This window comes from Castor canadensis, chromosome 3 (genome assembly GCF_047511655.1).
Source record: "Castor canadensis chromosome 3, mCasCan1.hap1v2, whole genome shotgun sequence".
NCBI classification, from domain to species: domain Eukaryota; kingdom Metazoa; phylum Chordata; class Mammalia; order Rodentia; family Castoridae; genus Castor; species Castor canadensis.
In genome coordinates, this window is record NC_133388.1 from 16,764,079 (window position 1) to 16,788,502 (window position 24,424).

At 46.7% G+C, this 24,424-nt stretch overlaps 1 protein-coding gene across 3 annotated transcripts in view; it reads right to left on the reverse strand.

Annotated features, from left to right (window-relative positions):
- The window catches only part of Slc24a4 (solute carrier family 24 member 4), a 145,491-nt gene that overhangs the window by 107,171 nt on the left and 13,896 nt on the right, over positions 1-24,424 (reverse strand). The window contains exon 1 of one of the 3 annotated variants that reach the window (XM_074067291.1): positions 13,220-14,046. The exons of the other annotated variants lie outside the window; for them this stretch is intronic. The gene's annotated coding sequence lies outside the window, so the exon portion shown is untranslated. Of the gene's footprint in view, positions 1-13,219; positions 14,047-24,424 lie in introns of those variants that run through there. 3 annotated transcript variants of the gene reach the window in all.

The following is a 24,424-nucleotide window of genomic DNA, read 5'->3' on the forward strand; positions in this document are numbered from 1 at the left end:
TTAATTTTCTCAAAGTGGCTTTGATGGCATCCGGAAATTCATATAGCCGAAATCTTAAAAATTATTTCAGCTGTCCCTCCTCTTACCTGCCCAAGTCCCCTGTCTCCCCAACCCTGATTCTCTACCCCCAGTCACATGTTCCAAGGAGACTACATGAAACCAAAGATTGTCTCTTAAATACTTTTTTTTAGCTAGTACGGGAACATTTTTACACTTTCAAATGCTATCTTCAGCAAAAAAAAAACCATTCTATTACATAATCGGTCAACATCCTTGAGCTGAGTCACGTGTGGGGAACATGCCAACTATAGGGAAACTCCTGCTGCCATCACAGTCATGGACACACTTGGCAGTAGACACCTGTGGTTTTGCACATCCTGATGGCAAAGACCTGGAAGCCAGGGCTCCCATGCAGGCCAGAGTGTGGTAAACCATCTCCTCTTTTTAAAATTAAAATGTTCCCATTCCTTCCAAATGTGCATTGAAAAGGCTTGAGTGCTTTGTTCCAATTATGTCTATATACAGACTATCTCGTGCTCTGAAATACAAGGATAACACTGCACAGTTAAGTTGGGCACGAAAAATTTTTTGTATAGAAGAAACTCTTAACAGGCTTCAAGTGTGGTGATGTATGCCTGTAATCCCAGCACTTGGGAAGTTGAGGCAGGAAGATCATGAGTGTGAGGCCAGACTTGGGCTACATAGGGAGACCCTAACTAAAAAAAAAGAAACAAACAAAAACCCAGATTGGCACATGCCTGTAATCCAGCTACTCTAGGAGGTAGAGGTAGGAAGATTGTAGTCTGAGACTGGCCCTGGGCAAAAACTTGAGACACTACCTGAAAAAAAGCAAAAAGAGGGTGTGGCAAGTACAAGGTCCTGAGTTCAAACACTAGTACTGCCAAAAAAAGAAAGAAGGAAGAAAAACAAAGAAGAAGCTCCGTGGTCACCCAGATGCATGGTGAGTACAAAGGGGACAGCAGATCCAAAGACTGGGTTCGTAGCTTCCTAGCTGGGTCGCACCAGGAAATGACTGGAGCCAAAGTGGATGGTGTGCAATGTGTCAGGCACCACAAACTCAGGTGAAAGGACAGTCATCTTCAGAAGGCCAAACATCCAGTGGCGGTGACAGATAACCAAGGAAGTGAGTGCTCAAGTTCTTTATGAAGCCACTCCCTCACCTGTCAAGCAGGTCTGGTTTTATCTACAAATCACATCGAGATTATTCTGTCCACACTGCAGGCCTCCCTGTGTTGGAAACCCTATGCAGTGTAGAAATACAAAGCTGCCCTAAAGGACTGGGCAGACATCTCTGTCCAAAACATCTTCACCAACGGGTGCAGATGCCCAAATCCCTTCATTTAAGATTTTTCCTCCTGGACTTTGGAGGTTTGGGTTCTCCAAGATGCTATTAAAATGCAGATGACTTGAGGGGAAATTAACTCATATTCCCTATCAGCTCAACTGTGAAGAGGAAGAGCAACTACGTCCAGACCCCTAAGAGATTTTGGATGTGGCCCAGAGGCATGCGTGGGGAGACCCTGGACCCAACTATGACATCCTTACTCCTAGCTGGAGCTAGCCCAGGAGCCACGATGAATCTCAGTCTCCAACTGACCTTTCCTTACTTTACTCTGCTAGACAGAATGATTCTCATTGGCTTGGATAACCACAAAGTCCCTAGACAGGCAAGGGACAACAATGTCAGCTGTTTATGGAAAAGTAAAGTTATGAAACTTAAAATGAGAGAGAATGGCTCTTGACCAATCAACCATCTTGCTTTTATACATGGAAGATACATTTTTTTGGTAGCACTGGGGTTTAAACTCAGGGCCTCACACTTGCTAGGGAGGGGCTCTCCCACTCGAGCCACTCTGCCTGCCCTTTTTTCAAGATAGGGTCTCTCAAACTATTTGCCTGGGCTGGCTTCGAACTGCAATTCTCCTGATCTCTGCCTCCTGAGTAGCTAGGATTATAGGTGTGAGCCACCGGCACCCAAAGAAAGATACATTTAATGGCAAGGATATGAAAATTTCATGCATCAATTATCCAACTTTGGAAGGAATTTTCTAATTAAAAAACAGGTCACCAAAGTTTGTTTAAAAACGAGAAAATTTTATATCTCACAGATGGCAAACTGGTATTATCTTTTAGAGAATAGTTCGACAGATAAGGCTTTAAAAATGTGTGTACTCTGCCCTAGTAATTCCCCAATGAGGAAAGAATCATAGGAAACACCTGTACATACTTTTTTTTAGAGCTTTTTCTCAGGGCTGGTGGAATGGTTCAAGTGGTAGAGTGCCTTCCTAACAAGGGTGAAGCCCTGAGTTCAAACCCCAGCCCTGCCAAAAAAAAAAAAAAAATATTTAGAGCTTTTTCTCAGAAGACATCAATCTCAGCACTGTTTATTTATGATACTTAGAGAAAAAAACTGAGAAACTGAACAACTCAAGTACACAGTCTAGTTTACTTAGTGGTTAGAGAAAGTAATATTTACAGAGATGATAAAACAAAGTTTGCTTATGAGTCAAGTGCCAAAGGAAAGTGAGAAAAAACTATTCAATATCATTATCTTTGTTTATAATAGTCATCTATTAAAGAACAGATACAAAGAAATACACCCCAATTTTAATTAACGTGTTTACATATTTTCCCCCTTTCTAAATATAAATAAGCTGTATTACAGTACTTATTTCCACAAATATGTTCCATCAAACCCTAATGAATAGACTGTTAATGATGCCAAAGGTGACTGTGTTCACAGCTGGCTGGGAAGTGCTGGGCTCCATAGTGCAGAGTTCCCATTACAGTGTCCCTCTGTCCATGCAAGGTGGCCTAGGACTCTCCACTGCACACAGGTGTGCAACACCTCCTCAGCCCCATTGTCAGGAATGACAGAGACCCAGGGAAATGCTGCAGTAAGCCCCTGTGCTCACCAGGGACACCAGGGTGGCAAATCCCCAGAGAGACACTGGTTCTCCCTTCTGCCCCTCCATCCTTGTTCCCAGACCTCCCACCTCCCCTGAATCCTGCCTGGGTGTGAAGACCAGTTCTTCTGTGTCCCAGGTAGGTGACCTTGGGTGTTTAATATCTTTCTTTCTCATCTGCAAAATGGAGACAATAATAATAGGGCCTACTCCAAAGGGTTTATGTAAAAATTAAATGAGTTCACATTTTGGAAGTAATTTAAAACAATGCCTATGTGTCAGCATACCAGGCATAAGTGTCTGATAAAAAAAAATCCTCACAACACACATCAGCAATTTTTCAATTTTTACAAAAATCCTCTACTATGTGGCTATTTTTTTCCCCCACAGAATATCTCATTTCACATAAATTCTGGTTTACTTCTTCAGTCATTCAATGATGAATCAGTGCCTTCTAGGAGTCAGGCTAACCTCTGCTTTCAGAGAACTGCTATTCTATGGGGGAGACAAAGAAATGAAAAAAAATAATTCAGAGTGATCAAAGTTTTAATGCAGAAGAGAGAATAATACAGAAGGGGGTCGAGCTCTCCTGGGGAAACAGAGAGCTCTCTGGCAGGGTGATATTAATGTAAAAGACACAAAGGGGACAATCAGGAGAAACTCTGGGGGGAAGAATATGCCAGGAAAAAAGAGCAGCAAGTGCAAAGGGCCTGAGGCAGGGAAGTTTGGCCTGTTTCAGAAGCAGAACTAAAGGCAATGCAGTTTGGAAGCCATGTGAAGGTTCAACACACCCGAATAAAAGGGGGATGCCATGATTTGCATTTTTAAAGTCACCCTACATTCATGAGTCAACTGGTTTGGACTACCAGAAAAAGTGACATTCACAGAAATGCCAAGTAACTTACAGACATGAAAACCTATAGAGTTTTTAGAAGATAGCCAAGGGGACAGTTTCACAGTCGGTAGAGAAGTCAATCTTTAACAAAGCACAGGGAATACTGACTATATTGAAAAGAATTTATGCATTTGACTGTATTAAAATTGAATTTCTCTGCTCATCAAAGGATGCCCTTCAGAGAAACAAGGGCAGCCAGGGACTGGGAGAGATTTGTAGCAAAAAGTCAAAACTTCACATTGCAAATATATAAACAACTTCTACCAGTCTACAAGACCTCAAGCCATGAGAGGAATGGGTTAAAGATATAAGGAGGGTTTCACACAAGAGCATATCCAGGTGGCCCTGGGATGGATGAAAAGGTGCTTGATCTTACCAGAAATCAAGGAAGAGAGGTGATAAGTGCGTAAGGAGAGAGAGGTGCTAGCCGCCCTGATTTGAGCATTACACATTATAAAAGTGTATTCAGTGAGCACACTGGAGCCCACAGATCTGAAGTCATGATGCATCGATTTAAAAATAAACTTACGGAAATCAGGGAAGTGTAACCCAATGAAATACTGCTACACCCTCTCCCCCAAGGTTATTACTTCTAAGGCCACCAACACTCATTTTGGGTGAAGTCACAAGCACCAGCTGAGGGAATACAAGTTGGCAGAAGCGCTTGGGAAGATGCTCAGCGGACTGATCCGGCAACTCTATTTCTACAACTTACTCAACAGAAACGTAAGCAGGTGTGCCCCTCACCCAGCGAGGCTGTTCACAGGCGCACCCAGAAACAACCAGCCAAACACCCAAGAACTGCACGTGGGTGAACTGTACAGTTAAGTGCACTTACCAAAGGATCACAACAATGAACTTGAACTTCAGCTGCAAGAACAGGAACAAACCAGTAATGCTGAGTAAAGAAAAGGGGTGTGTGTGTGTGTGTGTGTGTGTGTGTGTGTGTCTGTCTGTCTGTCTGTCTGTCTCCATTCACACAGAAGGCAAGAGTAAGCTAGTGTTGCCTAGTCAGGGAGAAGTGAGGCAGGGGCTGCATCCCGGCAGGACAGTAAATGTGGGGGGGTGGAGGGAACAGGGCAGTTTTGGGGTTCCTGGCAAGACTGTTTGTTGCCCTGAGTGGTCAGTATGAGGGTGTCCACTTTGCATTCTCTATTATACTTACATTTATGCTTTCTGCATGCTTCTCTGTGTGTGGTGACCAGGAATAATGTTTTAGGAGGGCTCCACAGTCATCCTGGCTGTGACGGACTGTGGGGGAGAGGGAACATAGGGAGTGCAGCAAGAGGGTCTTGAGCCTGACTGGACCATCAGCTGTGCTGGGCCAGGCTCAACCAGAGACAAAGAAGAGCAGACAGGTTCGAGATACGATATGGAGGTGGATAAGCAGACAGGTGGTAAGGGGAAGAAGGACCTGACAGCTTTGGTGGTGCACCTAGACAACTGATCATGCTGCAGAATCTGTGAAAGGCTGGGGCAGGTGAGGGAGACATGCCGGAGGACATCAGGGACGTCCACTGAACGCCCCAGAGGAAGTGTCTGGGAAGCCTGGAGCTCAGCCCACCATGATGAGAGAAGGGAAGAGGTGCAGTGGCCACTGGGCGGCCGGCCAAGCAGCTCCCACCCTGTACACCAGTCCCCGAACCTGCACAACAGGTGGGACTCAGCACATCACATGCAGTGGGCGCTCACCTGTGCTCTCCAACAGGCACATCTGTCATTGCCAAGGTCACCTAGTTAACAATTAGCATATTTCAAAGCGGGTCGCCATTTACTCTTTAGATGAAAGAAAAAAGAATCGATGAAGGTTGTGGCCTTTCTTTTCCAACTCCCTACACTGTCTTCCCACCTAGGTAGACCTGGAACAAATTTAAGAGGTTGAAGAAGTTTTGAATAGAAAAGCAGCAACTGTAATTTCTCTCTCCACTGTACTTTTTGACAAAGCCGACTTCAAGGGCATGCCTGTAATCCTAGCTATTCAAAGGCAAGTCTGCCAGGCGCAGGTCTTCAAGGTGAAAACAAACAAACCCTCTCCCCACCCCCACTCAGTCTATGCCTGAATTTCTGTCTGCAAGACCTCACTCCTGCTCACTCACTCCCCCAAAGGATGCTGAAGATGGGTTGGTAAAATTTTGAAATGCAAAATGTGTATTTTTTTAAAAACTGTGCTAAAATACATGTGTCATAAATGTACCATCACCACCATGTTTCAGGGGACAGTTCAGTGTTAACTACATCCGAATTGCTCTGCAGCCATCACTGCCACCCATCTCCAAGGATGCTTTTCACCTGTTCACGCTCTTCATTCTCTAACTCTTCATTCTCCCCGCTCCCAGCCACTAGGAGCCCCCATTCTACCTTCTGTCTCTATGAATTTGGCTATTCCAGTACCTCACCTAGGTGGAAGTCTGTAGTATCTGCCTTTGTGACTGGCTTCTTGCATTTAGCATAATGTCTGTCCTCAAGGTCCAGCCGTGTTTAGCATGTGTCAGAATTTTCCTTGTTTGTAAAGCTGAATAATATTTCATTGCTTATACACCACTGCGTTTGCTTATTCATTCATCCACCAGTAGACACGTGAGTGGCTTCCAACTGTTTGCTGGGGTGAATAAGGCAGCCATGACCACAGATGTACAAATTCCTCTGGTAGCCTGACATGTAACATATTGAACCCCATTCTTTCTTTCTTTCTTTTATTTTTTTGACACAGGGTCTCACTGTGGAGGCTAGGCTGGCCTTGAATTCACTATATAGCCCAGGCTGGCCCTGAACTCACAATCTTTCTGCTTCAGTCTCCCAAGTGCTGGGATTACAACACTCACCACCACACCCGTCACTCCTAAGTGACATTTAACCAAGCTGATCAATTTCGATTTTTACACCAAGCTCTCTGATTCTTTCCCACCACCAACCTTCCACATGACTTTAAAACTTGTTGTTTCTTAACTGTGCCAAGTCCTGCTGCAGATGACCCTGGTCTTACCCCTCCATGGAAGTTGTGACATCAGCTTGTAGCTCATTGATGAAATCACACAAGTCTCAAGAAACTGAGAAATGTGGTTCCAATATGGGAGGAGAAGAAAATCATCCAACTAATACTGAGTAAAGCTAGAAACATAATTGGGATTCAAAGGAAGCAACTCCACTCAGTCCCAACTCAAGCAAATGCCTACCTCCAACCCCCTGCAAATCCAAACTTCCCGTCGGATCATCTCTGTGAGCCGGCTCCGCACTTCAAGGGTCTTCCCTGCACCGTGCTGCCAGCTGCAAAGGTCTTAGCTTAGCGTTAGCCCCTCCAGGACTCGTGGTCACTACGTATGTGGGAGGGTGACCAGCACACCTGCTTATCAGGTAGACAAGGGACAAGAGGAGAGAGAGCTGGAGAAGAGAGCAGGACCCAGACCCCAGAGAGAATGGGGTGTGTCCGTGGTTTTCTGCACTTCATCCTTGATCCATGGGGACCACTGTGAAAGAGAACACGGTCCATTTGCTATAGTTTACAGAGCACATACCATAGTCTCACTTACATGCCAGGTGAGTCCGTGGACTGAATCCTTACAGCTACGCAGCTCTGAGCTTCACCTGTGTCTTGCCCCTCCCCCAGGCCTGTCTTGGCTTGCACTATTTGAGTGAGCATCCCTAATTAAAAAATCCAAAATCCAGAATGCTCCAAAATCTGACATTTTTTTCAGCAAGATGCTGACACAAATGGAAATCTCACACCGGACCTCATGTGGTAGGTCAAAGTCAAAGTGCAGGTACACCAAAATTACTAAACCTAATTACCTTCAGGCTGTGTGTATAAGGGATGTATGAAATAGAAATCATTTTGTGTTTAGACTTGGGTCTCACCCCCAAGACATCTCATTATGTATATGCAAATATTCTAAACTGAAAAAAAAAATCTGCACCACTTCTGGTCTCATGAATTGCTGAAAAGAGATGGTCAACTTATATTTCAAATACCAGGTCAATGTCTCCACCTTCCTGTTTGAGCATAGACCTGGGTGGAGGGACTGGGCTGCAGGGCCAGTGGAGCCATTGGGGAGGTGACTTAAGCTCACCAGCCTTGGCTTCCACCTGAGAGCATGACATACACCAGCCTAGTTAGTGTCCATATGAAGTGTCCATTTGTGTTACTATGGCCAAACAATCTCAGGCCACACCTGCCCTCTTCCTGTCTTTATGACTCACCCTCCACCTGTCCCCTCTTGATTTCAGCCACACTCATCTTGTTACTCCCCTGACCACCCAGGCCTCTCCTGCCCCCTTAAGGCCTAGGAGCTGGATGTGCCCAGGTGTTTCTACATTTCATCATCTCCTGGCTCCCATGTCACATTCTCAGCAAGGCCTTTGCTGGGCAGCCTAAATGACTCTCCAACTCCCAGCTGACTGCACTGTGTGCCCCTTAGCCTGCTCCATTTTCCCCCCATTGCATACAACATGGCACAGGGCCTTGCTAGTCACAGTGTGGTCTGAGGATTGAATCGTCAGCCTCATCCCAGACTTGGTGGAAGTGCAGAATCCCAGAACTCCTGTCACGAGATGTTCCAAATTGGAGCCAGCATCTTCACAAGAGCCCCCGGTGATTCACATGCACACTGATTCTATCCAATTAGAAAAGTGTGGCAAGCCTACAACTGTACCCTAGCACATTCTATACCTCACTTAGGCACCGTCTGTTTCCACCCCACTGGATTGTAAGCTGCAGGAGGGCAGGCGTCTGTCCATCTTCATCTCTACTGTGGACCAAATATAGTAGAGTATCTGCTCCATTGTAGGCTTGGTGCTGTGCAGTGAGCAAATGAATCAACTAAAAGCAGCCAAGGTCAAAAACAAGGAGTTGGCCAGGGGACTAGACACACCACCCCAGGGGCGGGGGAGCTCCCTGAACTCCCAGACTTGGCCTGGGCTCCTTGCAGGGAGATCCCTATGACCAAACTCATGGCAGGAACGGGAGCCCTGGAGGTTCCCTTAGCCAGTGACTGTGGGTGAGTCCAGAACTTGTCACACATAAGTGCCTCCCCTTCGGGGTTGGTTGTGCAGGAAGCTCTTAGGACAGTGGCAGGCTCAGGAAGAAGAAGTGGCATCAAAGCCTTGATCTGCTATATGGTCACAGCTGCATCATGGACCTGAACCCACAAAGCCTTACCTTGACTGTGCTAGTCCATCTTTAAGGAATTGCCCATGAACCTGACTGTGTTCTCTTTCTGACAAGAGAAAGAGCAAATCAGGTACAGATGACAAAATGTCTGCAGAGGAAAGGACAAGAACAACAGCAAGCAGTACGGGAACACAAATGTCTCCAATGGGGAAAAATGCTCACCCTTGCTCATGAGAGAAACAGAAAGAAAAACCACAAGAGATGCCACATTGTCAAATTCAGCAAGTCTGGTAACACCACGGGGTAGGGAGACCTGGCCTCTCATCTATGGCAGTCAGGACAAGGTTGCCAATTGGTGCAAACTCAATGGAAGGCCATTTGGTACCACTGGTCAAAATAACAAATTCACACACCCTCAGACCCAGCAATGGCATTTCTAAGCACTCATGGTGACACTGCCCTCTTTTGCTCCAAAAACCTAAATGTATATAGGTCACTAGGAAACCGGTGAACAGTTCACAGCCCAACAGACTACTGTGTGGCAGATTAAAGGATGAGGAGGAAAGGAGATTTTGTTAATGATATGGGTTGGCCTTCTGCAGGGAGGAAAGGGAGGCACAGAACATGGAGGTCATGCTCCTAATTGTAGCATGAAATATCTGAGCCATCCCATGATGCTGTGTGCTGTGCACACAACAGGTCAAGTGTCCTTTATCTGAAATGTCTGAGGCCAGAGCATTTCAGATTTGGGAAGTTTTCTGGATTTTGGAATCTCTGCATAGACTCTATCAGCTGAGCATCCCTGATCTGAGAAGCCCAAATCCAAAAAGCTCCAAAATTGGAAACCTCTTGAGCATCAGGTTAACACTCAAACCTTCAGACTGCAGAGCATTTCAGACCTCAGGTTTCCAGATTAGGGATGTTCGACCTGTCACTGCAAAGTATGGAAAAGGGCAGCCTTTGAGGATGGGGTTGGGGTAGCTGTAGAACAGAGGTGGGAAAGACAGTTTTTATTCTATCATTTTAAATTTTCTGAACCACCTAACACCCCACTCTGAACCACAGTTCCTCTCCTCTGTCATCTGAAAGCACCATCCAGAAATCCTCATCAGAACTTGGAGAGCCCCAATCAGACTCACTCCTGGGTGACTAGATTTACTCCGCTAATGACTAAGGGCACTCTGACGTCACTTCATGTCTAACTCAGCAAGCAACCTTGATTTCTTTCTTAAATGTTCTTAAGGGAGCTCCATGTAAGTCCCTCACAAGTCTAACTTGCCCTAATGTAAGCTGGAAGGGACCCTTACTAGACTAAGCCTATACCTTAGGCTTAGTGAGAGAAGGGACACCTGACAGTGCTCCATGGGCACGAGTCTCACAGATACCAATGGAGGCACAAGGAAGGTCAGCATCATTTGGTTTTTTTCACTTAATAACAGCGGCATCTTGACTCTGATTATACTCTGGCAGTAACCCTCCATGTAGGTCTTAACTATCCCCACTTCATGGGTGGGGACACAGTGCAGTTAAGAAAACACCCCAGGGTCCCACAGCTCAGGGGGCGGAGGGAGTTCAGAAGAATCTGTCCTGCTAGCCACTTTTAGGATGCCTAGAACTTCTAATGAGCTTTCAGCATGACCAATATGTTAAAGGGTGTGTGTGTACTTGCAGCCCTAGGGACAGGATTGATTGGTTGCCCTAATCAGAAATTTGTACCCCGGGACTGGTGTCTTAATTTGGGCTGATAAAACAAAAGTTCCATAGCCAGGTGCTGGTGGCTCTTCCCTATAGTCCTATCTACTTAGGAGGCAGAGATCAGAAGGACCACAGTTCAAAGTCAGCCCAGGCAAATAGTTCTTGAGACCCTATCTTGAAAATACCCAATAAAAAAGAGGGCTGGCAGAGTGGATCAAGTGGTAAGAGCATCAGCCTAGCAAGCATAAGGCTCTGAGTACAAAGCCCAGTGCTGCCAAAAAACAAAGTACCATAGATTGGATGGCTTAGAAATGACAGAAATAGACTTTTTGCAGTTCTGGAATGGGTTCCAGCATGGCTGGAGTCTGGTGAGGCTCACTTCCGGTTTACAGATGGCTGACTTCTTACCGTATCCTCGCATGATGAAAGAGGGGAGCAAGCTTCCTGGTCTCTTCTTTTAAAGGTACTAATTCCATTCCTGATGCTCCACCCTCATGACCTAATGACATCCCAAAAGCCCTACCTCCAAATGCCATCACGCGGGGATTAGGGTTTCACCTAATGAACTGGTAAGATGGGGCAGGTCTTTTGCAGTACTGGCCAGCACAATATTTCCCATCAGCACCGGGTACTCTGCTAATCTGCATAATCAGTCGAGCTGGTAGGTGACTTAGTGACTTGGTGATGACCATACTAGATGTTAGAAATGGACTCTCATGGATGTCATTAATGCCATCTGAAACCTGTAGAGAGGCTGAGACGTTTCAGAGGTCATTTCCACTTCGGGTGGCTAGAGAAAGACTCCTGGATACTGGCACACCGGTATCCAATGGTACCCTAAGATCCCTAAGGGGTCCTGAGTCCACCCATTATTTTGAGAGAGTCTGGTTGTCTAATCCTGACTATAAGATTAGCTGAATCCTGATGTGTGGATATTGTTGGTTCAATCTCGAGTTGGTCTTTCCTCCAAGTTATGTTCAGAATACCTGAAAGGAGGGAGGGCTGGGATTTCTTTTGTCTTACTTACACATATGTCTGTGTGAGGTACAATTTGAGTGGCCACTTGCTTTTTTTCTTTATACCTCGTAGTCAGTTTGGTGGCTCTAACCCACCATTCTTAGAGCTCCTCTAAAGAACTGACCTGCGTGTGCGGAGCAACTATTATTTTACTGTTATTCTGCATTGTTTTTGTAGATAGAGACTTTAATAAGGTCCAAGTACGTCCATAAGCCTGCAGCCAGTGTGGACAAATGGATTCTGAAGAGCTCTGGGAAGTTTCTCCCTAAAACTATTTGATACTAAGGGAAGAAGACATTTGTGGCCAGCCCCAAAAGATGCCTTCCTATCCGATGTCTGCTAGCTAGGGTGGCGAGTGTCTGTCTGTCCTGGGGGACCAGTGAGGTAGCTCATCCTCAAAGCCACAGATCTGCCACTCAGGAAGACAATCAATTGCAAAGCTCTTTGATTCATGACTCAGAGGAGAATCCTGCTATTGGAAACGAGGCTTTTAGCCAAGAGTGTCAGCACGTGAAAACACGGCTCATTAAAGTAGCCGAGCCACTCTGCTAGGGGACCATTCTATTGGATTCCCACCAAATTCAGTAAAAGCTTGTATGTTAAACTGCCACAAGCAATTTGAGAGGGTTTTCCGGTTTGTTTGGGGGTTTTTTTGGCGGGGGGGTACTAGGGATTCAACTCTGAGCTAGGTAAGTGCTCTACCACTTAAGCAATGCCTCAGTATTTTCCTTTGTAGCTTATTTTTCAGATAGGATCGTGTGTTAACTTTGCCTGAGTTGGCCTCCTGTCTGCATCTCCTACATAGCTGGGAATATAGGCATACACCACCACACCTGGCCTTACAGGGGTTCTTGAGGTGATGAAAATGTTCGGAATCTTGTATCACTGTCAACATCCTGGCTGCAATATCAAACTAGAGTTCAAAATACCACCACTGGGAAAAGAAACAAAGGTAAAGGGCGCATAGAATCTCTATATTATTTCTTACCACTGCGTACGAATCTACAATTAGTCAAAGTAAAACACTTCATCTGCAAATGCCCCAAACACTTGAGAAACTCCTTCTGATCACTTTTATTAAGGATAATAGAAACCTGGTGGGGGAGGAGGAAGAGTGAGCTGCATCCTAACCTCTGCCTTCCTAGCTGGAAGAAGAGGGTCATGGGATGTTTTATTCTAGGAGATTCTCAGAGCCCACAGTGTGATGTGGGGCTCCCTGAGAGCTGGAAACTTCAGGTCATAAGCCACACTCCGCAGCTGGGCCTCAGCAGAGTCCAGTTTCTGTCCTGACTTTAGGAATCATTGCTGCACAGCATTCTGGGTAATTGACACTGACATTGACAACTCCCGGGCTTCACCCCATGGTGAGCCTGAGCTCCAGAAAGCCTTCACCAAGGGAGCTCTTAGAACACTTGGCTTCCAGAGGATTCCCCCTCTTCCCCATCCCACCCTTTGCCTCACACATAAGATGAGGCCCAGAGAAAATATATGGCCGTGCTGATTTGTTTCAGACTTTTCAACATGAAGCCTTGGGACAAAGTAACCCAGAAAACAAGTAGACGAACACACAGAAGGACTTACGGCGCAGTCCCACTTCAGATGGTGAGCAGTGTGGGTGCAGCAGAAGGGCCCCAGGGACTAGGAACTGAGAAACCTCCAACTAGTTGTGCAACAGGGTTAATAAAGTTCTCTTGTGACGATTCATTTACAGATTCCTCCCAAAGTAGCAGTGTTGAGTGGCTGCCATGGGCTGTGTGATGCACAAAGCCTAAAGTTCTTACAGAGAGTTTTGTTGACCAGAGGGTAGGGTGACCCTCATGATAAAAATGACTACCGTGCTGGTGTTTCTTAAGTACCAGGCACCAGGACAAGTGCATCCAATCTATATATGTATCTGCTAAGTGAGGATACTTCTCCATCTCATAAATAAGGAAACTGAGGCTCAAGGAAGATAAAATGTGCTAAGTTCACAGACATGGTAAGCAAGGCTCCTGGCTCTCTCTGTCATGTTGTCTTGTCTCCTGAGATGTCCTTCCCTGCTTGGACCTGCATCCCCCTATGGGCACGTGAAAGTCACAAAAGAAGCACTAATACCTCAACCTTTTTGGGTTTTTTTGGGGTTTTTTTGGCAGTACTCAGGGCCTCACGCTTGCTAACCAGATGCTCCACCACTGAAGTCACTCCACCAGCCCTTTTTTGTAACGGACTTTTTTGAGATAGGATCTCTCAAACTGTTTGTCCGGGCTGGCTTTGACCCTCGATCTTCCTGATCTCTGCCTCCTGAGTAGTTAGGATTACAGGTGTGAGCCACTGGCACCTGTCTCATGTCATCTTTTGAATGTGATGAGACTTTCCCAATCAGGTATCTAGCCACAAGGCATAATTATTTTCTTTAAAAGTATTTTTATAACCCATGTATTTCCAAAAGGGTTTGAAATCAGAGTAAAAAGTTTAAAATGAAGAAACAATGTAGAGAAATAATGGTAAGACAGGAATGGATATTTGCCTTTTAAAATTTGTTTTCTTACAAATCAAAGGCAATTGAGACATAAATACTTTTGAGCTTCCTGGCAGGGAAAGCAATGTGGGGAACAATGGGAATCTTACTACATGTTGAAAAGCATCAGCTCTAGATGCTATTTTACCTCGAGATTTTAGCATTCCTGACTCTCTTCTTAGTGAGGTCTCATGCCATAAATTGACACACCTGTCTCCTGGTACCTTTGGGTCTAAAAGGTTCGGCACATTCTAACGCAGTGTGGGACACTTAAATGAGGTGAATGATGTATCACTTCAAGTCCCTTTTAGCACACTGGCTAAGGGTCATCACTAACTCCCCATGAGAAAGAAACAGGAGGCTGAGCTCAGAACCCACAAAGTGCCTGTGCCTGCTTTTTTATTAAGATCAGAGAGCCAATCATAAAGCATCTCATTTTTCATGACTATTTAGAAAATTAAAAACAGAGTTATGTTCAGCTGCATGGACAAACCATGCCAGAAATGGGGAAGCAAAGAAGGTAGCTTACTGGAAGCTTGGCTTTGGGGTCATTCTGACCCCACCCCCAGGGCCAGTGATGCTGATACACGAAGAATCTTCCAGAACAAGGGAGGCCACGCCCCCACCCAACCCAGCACAGTGGTTCCTAACCATGGCCACACATTCTAACCACAGGGGAAGTTTACCACTTGCTGTATACTGGTCCACACCCAGAGATTACTATTCGTCTGGAGTGTGGCCTCAGAATTATGGCTTTTAAGAGGTCCCAGGTGACTTGAAGGAGCAGCCCAAGTTCAAAACCCCAGCCTGCAGCCATTGTCATCACTTTCTCCTTTCCTTAGTGAAATCACCACTGCAAGCAGCCACCGCCCCAGAACAAACCACAGCTTAAAGATAAGGCCTTCCCATTAAGTGGACAATTACAACAATGACCCACTACTCCCTGTGACCTCAGATGCCATCCCATGTGTTATCTGGAGAGACTTCCACTCTTGACCTCAGATCACACTCTCCCAGGACTTACAGTGATCCATGTTTATTAAACATTCCCTGCGGAAGCCCTGAGCATACCTTATGCCCTGTACGCCCCATGACCATCCAGGAGCTGGGAAGACTGTTCCCAGTTTACAGATGGCAAAGCTAAGGTTCCAAAAACAAAGGCTCAGAACAACAGATGTTCATATCCCTACACTGCCTTTCTTTTCTTTTTTTGAGAAAGGGTCTCACTAGGTAGCTCAGGCTGGCCTTGAACTTGACGTCCTCTGCCTCAGGCTCTCAAGTGCTAGGATTACAGGTGGGAAGCACTGCTCCTGGCTGCATGACTTTCTAAAGCACAGCATCTGCTGTAAAATCTGGAATGGGAGCAGAAAGCTTCTGTTTCCTTAGAAGGAAAGGAACTCTCTTAAATGGGTTCATGCTGTTCCAGTCACATGGCCCCTTTGCTGCTCCTGGAACAGATAAGCACATGCCTCCTCCCAGCCCTTGCACTTCCTGTTCCTGTGGCCAGAAGTACAAGCTACAGACCCCTCCCTCACTTTGTTCAGGTTGCCTGACCACCAAGAGGCCTTCCCGAAAACTATTGTTGATCCTCAAACACATCCTGGCTCCTAACTCTATCCCACACATTTTCTGAAGATAGTTACAACCTGACATTACACCTTTACTCACTGGCCAATTTATTTTCTCCTCTGTTTTTATCCACTAACACATAAACTCCCCAGCATAGGGATTTTGTTCACTGCTGTCTCCTCAGGGCCTGGAACAGTGCCTGGCATCTCCAGGGTGCTCCATAAAAACCCCCCTCACACTATGCCCACCCTCACTAAGACAACCACCTCAGGGCTGTCATCCCCATTCTACACACAAGGAAACTGAGGCATGGCAGGGTTAACTCATAACTTACCCAAGGTCCTTGCTAGGAAGTGGCAGAGCCAAGCTTCAACCCAGGCTATGTGTGCACAGTTTCCACACGGTTTCTGCTACTCTACTGACCAATGTGATGGGTAGTCGATGGGAATCCCAGACTACTAAGGAATCTGAGTCCCTCATGGAACTTCCCTGGATTTTGTTCTGGGGTGCAATGCAAGTGAAATGGGCCCACCCCCACCTCAACACCTGCCTCCTTGGACTGGCCCCTCACACCTTACCTCTAACACTGTACACAGCAGCAGAACTTCAGGAGGTCTGAAAGCAGGAAGAGAACTTGAAGTACACCCAACACCTGGCAGGCCTCCCCGGATTCTCACTGTTGCACAGCAAAAGGCTGCAGTTTGGAAACAGTCAGTGTTTGGACACTTGGCAGACCAGCCACATAGAGCACACTGGATCAGCCAGTTCTCTCTGCCTGTGGGGGGCCCCAAAAGATAAAACTCCCTCCCTGGCAAGAAGGTGGCCTCTTTCTGCCACTCACCTCTAGACAGTTGCCCCGTCTACATCAATCTGCCCAAGACCCAGATCCTAAAGTCACTGGCTTCCTCTCTTTATGCCTGGACACCTGAGACAGTCTCAAACACCTCCCACAGGACCAGTTCCTGTGGGAGTCAGTTCTGCTCTGAGTCTGAGGCACATTCCTCAGAGCCTTTCCCAACTCCAACTGGTCCAATAAAACCCCTCATCTGGATGATAGAAGTCTGCTGTCATCTGATTCCCATTCAACCTCTCTACCCCAAGAGTCCACCTCACTTCACACTCTTCAGGAGCAAACACATTAGCTCACCATAGAGAGACGGTATCAGCCAGATCTCACTAGGTTACGTCGCAGTAACAAACAATCCTAAAATTATCAGGGGCATACAGCACACATTTATCTCTCATGTGCATTACAAATTGATTTCTCCTGTCTTCCTATTTGTACCATCTAGGATATACCATCCTCATGGACAAGGGAAAAGAGCAAAGTTAGCAGAAATATATAAGGCTTTTAAAGCCTCTGCTCAGTCCTCATTTAAGTTGTGTCTACTCAAGTGTCATTGGCAAAGCAAGCCACATGTCCAAATCCAATGTCAACAGATGGAATGTCCTATAATTTAAGTCACATTCCCACCTATGCAGGAAGAGCTAGAAGTAAGAAAATGCAAACAACAATAGAAGCCGTCATAAAAAGCCATGAATCAGGTCTAGATCCATGTCGTTCCCTCCACTCATGGGGTCAATCCCATACCTTCAAGATCAATTCCTCCATGGAGGCCACAAGGGAAAACTCTTGCTCCATTGGACCATAGCACAGCTTCTTCTGCCTCTCAAGTGTGCAGCTTTGCACATTTATCTCTAAAGCACAGTTTAGTTATTCGTATTTTACAGTTCACCTTTCCTGTGAGATTCTAACTTAGGATCCTTGACTGTGGAGCCCAGTTTCCTGCCTGCAGTATTCTACACATAGGTGGCACTGAAGCCATGTGAATTTAGCCAGTGAATGACCATGGAGTGGAGAACTGGTCTCCATTTGCTCTGGAGATTGTGAGGTCAGTTACTTTGCTTAGGGTGATCCAGTGATATTTAAATTCAAGCTTCCTCTTCCTTCTCACACCATGCGCTCCTCAGGGTAAGCTTTGTTCTATTCATCTGCATTTGGCAAAGTGCTTCTCACATCACACGCTCTTGGATTTCTTGGATAAATAAACAAATGAGTAAATAAACAAGTGAGGGGCTGCCTGAGCAGACTTCAACCCCACAGGTGCGGAAGATGAGGAGCGTGGAGTCCAGTGAGCCTTAGAGGTGGGAGCAGCTGGTAGGACATTCTGGCCCCCAGGATTAGTGGACCTCAAAAGCAATCATCATTCAATCCTGCAGAGAGTGGCAGTGAGTGTTTGATAAGTCTGCAGATGGCTCCTTTCTTTGTCAGCTTCTTCTGAAAAGAGACATCAAGGTACTGTAATTTCATGACAACAGCCTGCATTGTGAAGGCAAGTCTCTGAATCTGAGTACAGAAGAGGACAAGGGGGAGCCAGTAGGTGAGTCAGAATCAAACCATATTAAGCACACAGTGAGGAATAGAGTTCACCATGTAGTTTCAAGGAAGTGCAGTTGCCACCTGTCTATCCTGACATCATCTTATCTGAAGACAGGGAGGAAGGAGAGTGGGGACTGCAGAGCTCCAAGTCAGATTAGCTGGACAGGCAGCTACACAGCAGCAGGGGCATGCTGAGCAGGGCCAGGGGTGACACTCAACAGCTACACAGCCAGGTGCTAAATGGTCAGCCTCTAACACCTGCCTCTCTGCAGAAGTCAGATACCAACCCTCCTACTACACAGGATCCTGGACTGATGAGCTCAGAGCCAGAATGGCAAACACCCCTGTTTCTCAGTCAGCCCTTCATGATGGAATTTTTACACCCAATTTGATGGAATGCTTGTGGGAAGACAAACACAAGAGGCCTGACATACAAGTCAGGCAAACAGCCCGTATCTTCTGCCTGCCTAGTGGATGCATTAAAAACCTGCAAAAACTTTTTCCCCCAGTGTTGGGGATCAAACCCAAGGCTTCATGCATACTAGGCAAGTGCTCTGCCACTGAGTCACATCCTCAGCCAAAAAGCTGTAAAAACTATTTAAAAGTGGAATACACTGAAGAATCAAAATCATTATCTTGATGTTACTATTTAATCATTTCCTTTGATACCACTGACACCATGTATCTCAGTGGAGCAAACCAGCGCAGGCACATTTCTGTCATTTTGTTCAAACCATGCTTGTTACACTCAGAGTGATGAGGACAGTCCATGATCATACAACATGAGTCAGATCTGCCGAACCAGAAGAGGGTTTTCTCATCCCAGGCTCCACAGCTTGGCTAGGGACTGGTTACTGAGTTTGAGGAGAATGTGTGGGCCTCGCTGCCATGAGTCCACCAGCCTCCCCTTCTGCAAATACTCAGGCCCAGGAAACAGAACCCCTTGGAGTGACCTTACCCAGCCCCAAAGGACTGCCAGGAGGACGTGACTAAAAGCTGCAGGGATCTTTCTGGGGTTAACCGCTCTATGATCGATGAATTCCTTACAAAAGACCCCAGGATGACACACTCCTTAAAATATTTAATTTGGAGACAAAATGGGCTTTTAATTTGTTTTCCAAGTCCTGTCACATGCTCTAAAAATAATAACATCCTTAAGTCATTCCTCCACACTGTTATACATCAAACCCAAGTGAGATCAGGCCATCAGGACAGCAGACAGGGCCAGCAGACCACTAACTAGTGTCTCCTGAGGTCATGATGTGCTGAGGCAAATCCCTGTCTCGAGGGAGGGGCGCCACTCTCAAGCCTGGGCCATCTGGCCAGGAGCGCCAAGGCCAGAGATGCCACCTCTCAATCTGTCTCTAAGTGACAAGAAGCAACTGGAGTGGTCCTGGATAAAAACCATTGGAATGTTGGTGTTCTCTGTGCTGTCTAAAAGCTCATCCTCAAAATCAGATATGCTCCTTCAAATCTGCAGTCAGCTCTGCGCACTATGGCAAGACAGGTCCCAATTTTACCACTGGATTGCATCTTGTCACCTATATTTCCTCGGTGACTTCATGTGGGTGCTGCCTGCCTCCTGGCTGGGTTCCCCCTTAAGGACAGGACCTTCTCTGGTCTCAATAGGAAGATTTATGGAAGCCAGAGACCAAGGTTGCTGCCGCCACAGGCCACCGTGCCCTTACTCCTGAACACTCTTCTCTCTCCTCCTGTGCTTGGCAGGTCACAGAAGGAACCCCAGGGAAGTGGGCTGATCCAGTAAGGGAGACTCATACAGCAACAGCAGCATGAGACATCCTGGGACTTCATGGTGCCCAGCACTTGATCTCACCCTGAACTGCAGTGACTCTCAGCAAGTCTCCCCTAACGGGCATCTCTCAGCACTGGGTGCTCACTAACATCCTCTGGGAGATGAAATACCTCTGTCCCCAACTCAGCCCTAGAGGTTCTGATTTCACTGGTCCAGGGTGGGACCTGGGCATGGGTATTTTGTAAAGTTTGCAGCTGGTTCTAATGCACAGCCAGGATTGAGGACCTCAGCTAGGGACCTCGATGTTCCCTAGAGGGCTCTCCCCGCCCCCTGCCAATTTTAAATAGTAGGTTTACAGAAGTTCAAATCTCAGACAGATGTTTTCACACCCAAGTTCTAGTAGTATAATTCAAAAAGTAGAAACAATCAATTAGCCATCAATGAATGAATAAAGAAAATGGGATATATTCACACAATGGGAGATCTTTTGGCCCTAAAAGGGAGGAAATCCCGACACATGCTACAACATAGACAGACTTTGAGGACATTATGCTAAGAGGTAACATAGGTGTCATATGCCAGGCACAAAAGCACAAATACTGTGTGCCCCAATTACATGAGGAATCTGGAGTAGTCAACTTTGAAGAGACAGAGAAGTAGAAGGGTGGTTAACTGGAGAGGGAGACGGGCAGTCAGTGCTCCACAGCACAGAGGTGTGGTGGGAAGATGAAAATGTTCTAGGGATGGGTAGTAGTGATGGTTACACAGCTACTCGAGTGTTCTTAACGGCAATGAACTGTCCTTTTAAAAATGGCTAAAATGGTAAATTTCATGTTATATGTGTTACCATCATTTAAAAAAATCTACTTTTAAAGTTTAAAGGTTTCTTGCATCTCAGAACCTTATATACACTGTTGTCTGTCACCAAGAAAGGCTGAGTTTGTGGTCCTCCCAAATGTATTTGATCATGGAAGCTGTTTTGAGCAGGACATGGGAGAGAGGGAAAGACCACTTTGTGGGCCACTGCTCCTCAAAGAAGCTTGGGGACTGCTGGACCAACAGCCAAGGGCATAAGCCTCTACTGCCAAGCTCTGACTACACATGGGTCACACAGCTCAGAGCCAGCAGGCATGAGCTCATGTAATTCTGCCAGGACTCTTGTTAGGCAAATCCTGGGAGTTCATTTCAGTGGTATAGAAACTGAGGCTCAAGGAAGCCAAATAACTTGCCCAAGGCCACACAACTCACTGGCAGAGCTGGGACACAAACCTATACCAGGCAGACTCTACACTGCCACACTATTCAAAGTGTGGCTGATGGTGAGATAGGCAGCCTTGTGAGCACCTGCACTTCTAATCAGTGCAGACCCTCGGGCTCCTCCCCAGACCTTCTACACCTGCACATTAACAATGAAGCATTTGTCCTAGCTATAACACACACTGCCTTCCTCTGCAACCCCAAGGCTCCCTTCCAACTTGATCACACGTCTCAAATATTCACGGTAACTCAGGAGTTATGGAAACATCTTCCCAATGCCTGTGGTCTACACATTAGGTACCCAAAGCCCCCACCTTCCCTTTCTTCCTCCTAATGCATGTGGGTCGCCCAAAGCTCGCAGGTCATGTAGCTACTTGTCACACCACACTGAATTGGGCTTGTTGCCAGCTAAGGAGAATACAAGCAAGGTTTAAATGATCAAAGGGCTCAAAGCAATTCTTTCAAGGGTCCTGCTCTGAGGTCCACAGAAGAACTTCCCAGACGTTAGAGAGCGAAGGGCTGCAATGATGTAGCTGGTCCATTCCGGTGGCTGTACAGCATCCTCTGTAATAAGCCCTCTTGCACACTGCCCTAATTGAAACATCCCATGTGATGGGATTTCCCTGATGTTTCCTGGGAAGGTGGATTGAGAAGCCAGGGCTGTGTTTCAGGGCCACTGAGTAGAGGAGCGCTGCCCCTTGGTTCTGCTTCTCCCTGGCCTGGCAAACCCCTGTGTGCAGCCCCTTGTAGGCAGGGGACTCTTTGTAGGACCATGTCAGGTCCCCTTCACACAGCCCTTCATGCAGGGCTCAGCTTATAAGCTGAAGCTCTTAACCTCTCCAAGCTTGCTCGTAAACCATTCTACCACTCCACTAATCGCCTTCATCAATATGCCTGCGCATCTCCCTGGAGTTTCTACCTCTTTCTGGCTCTGGCTCTTTCTCCAGGCTAAAGGCCTTTCAGGGCAGTCCCCCCATTTTCTAGCTTTCATCCACATCCTTTGAATCTGCACGTGACTCATTACCCCAGTACCCAGCCCAGTGTGCTGTTCCTGTCCCATGGTCAGATACAGCAGTCACCTTCATGAAGATGCTTACACGGCAATAATAAAGCATTTCAATAACATACCAGGGAGTTCCTCTCTAAATGCAGCTAGACACAGGCCACCAGGCCACAAAAGAGGCTAGGCTGCAACACTTTACCTTGTGCCCGAGTGTTGTGATGGGGGAACTTGACGGCCCTCTGCCAGATTCACCAAAGCAGGGGAGGGAGGCAGAGAAGGTCACCTGGGTGAGATTCTGGGAATGGGCAGCCCCCACAGTGACAGCCACAGATCTTTCCTTTTGTGTGTCGTGTATAATGTTGCATATTGCATAAACGCTTCTCTGTCACTTTGTTTAAATGCCTCCAACATTGCTTATAGAAAACGCCTCCACACTGCAGCCTTGGCAAAATCCTCCTGGGATTAAGCCCTGCTGGTATGAAAAGTGTAATAAACTGGCTGTCTGCACATGCAAGGTGACAAGTGGAAGGGACATAAGGATTGGATGGCCCTGCCTCCTCTCCATTGTGTTTATCCAGGGTGAGAATCCCACCTTTGCCATCCCCGCATCTCCCCACCCACCCACCCACCAGGTGCCTGAAGCTGAGAGGAAATGTTCTTCTCCCCAACCCCCACAGGAGCCAGATAGAAGTCCAGCTCCTGCCACAGCACATGGTGGTGTCAGCAGCATTTAGCTCAGGGGCCACCATACAAACCAGAGCCGCAAACCTGAGGCCAGCTGAAAATACCCCCATGGCTCCTGAGCTGGCCATATTCTCTCTTAGCACCCCAATTCTGCAGCCACTGTGTCCACTGCCGGGGACAGCCATCATGCCCATCTGTCCAGCAAATACCAACTTGCGTCAAAGTGGAGCTTAGATGCACTGTGCAAAACGTTCCATCATTCCAAGTGATAGGGTGATTACCGCCCTACCTTGTCCTTTCCTTTGGGCTCTGAGGACAGAGATTTTTTCCCCCTTTGTCCCAGCATCCTCCTAGTGTCCCAGCCATGGGTGCCCAACAAGTCTGTCAGCTGCACACTTTGGAGTGTGGAACATCGGATAAAAGGCAGCCACTGTGCTTGGGGAAAAGCTAATCTTGAACTAGGGTCCCTGAAGAGGTGTCCAAGTAAAGGGAAGAAGAAAGGAGCACTTCCCATGCTCTCATCTCAGAAAAGGGTGGTACCATGAACCATGGTGTCACCTGTGCTCACAGCTGACACCTCCTACCTCCCATCCAACAGATTTTGCCCCCTAGGTCTGTTCCCTAACACGATGCTCAGATCCATCCCCTTCACCTAAATCCCTCCTGCTTGTTTTATCTTCACTTTCTCTTGTACTAAAATGCTTATTAAGCACAATGCTAATAAGCCACGTCTCAATTTGAGATATCCTCCACAGTACCAGCAAATCTGTCCTCCTAAAACACAAAGCTGCTCAAAAACCATCAACGACTCCCACCGCCAACAGGTAGAGCACAAAGGCCGTTGGATGTTTAAGGCTCTTGGTCCGAATTATGCTACAAGATGACTCACCAACCAAATCCGCCTACACAGCTTATGCTCCACTTTAAGCTTAGCCAGCACTCACTGCCCCCTCAGCCTGGAGGGTACTTCATGTTCTTCCCCAAAAGAGCACAGGCTCTGGAGCCAGGCTGCCCAAGTTCAAATCCTTGCTTTGCCAATTTGGAGCTAGGAGACCTTGAGCAGGTTAATTCACCTCCTGGTGTAGCTTTTGTAAGAGGGGATTAGGACACCACCCCCACTGCTCTAAAGGAACCATTACCAAGATCAGAGGGGCAATGTGTACACAATACTTAGAACAGTGCTACCTAAGTGTCTACGCCTTTAAAAGTCACCCTTTTCCATCTTCAGTGCCTCCTTTTATGTATGTCCTCTGTGATCTTGACATTGAATACTTAACTCCCTCCTCTGAATTTACCAGCAGGATTACAGCTCTTACACACACACACACACACACACACACACACACACACCCCCTCATGTTACAGGTTAGCTTTGTAGATTTCTATCCTCCAACAGAATGGAAGCTCCCTGGAGGCAGGGTCTACATCCGGTCAGGTTTCATTTCTCCATGGGCCCAGCAGACTGGGTCGCTCAGTCAACATGCATCCAGCAACAACACAGTAAACCCACAGAAGGCTTTCTCACCTGGGCCCAAGAAACTTCCCTCAGGACCTCCTAATTAGGGTAATTTTATCATACATGTGGTTGCTTTAATAAGCACATATCTCAGGGATACAGCCAGATCAGCTGGTGTAGGATCTGC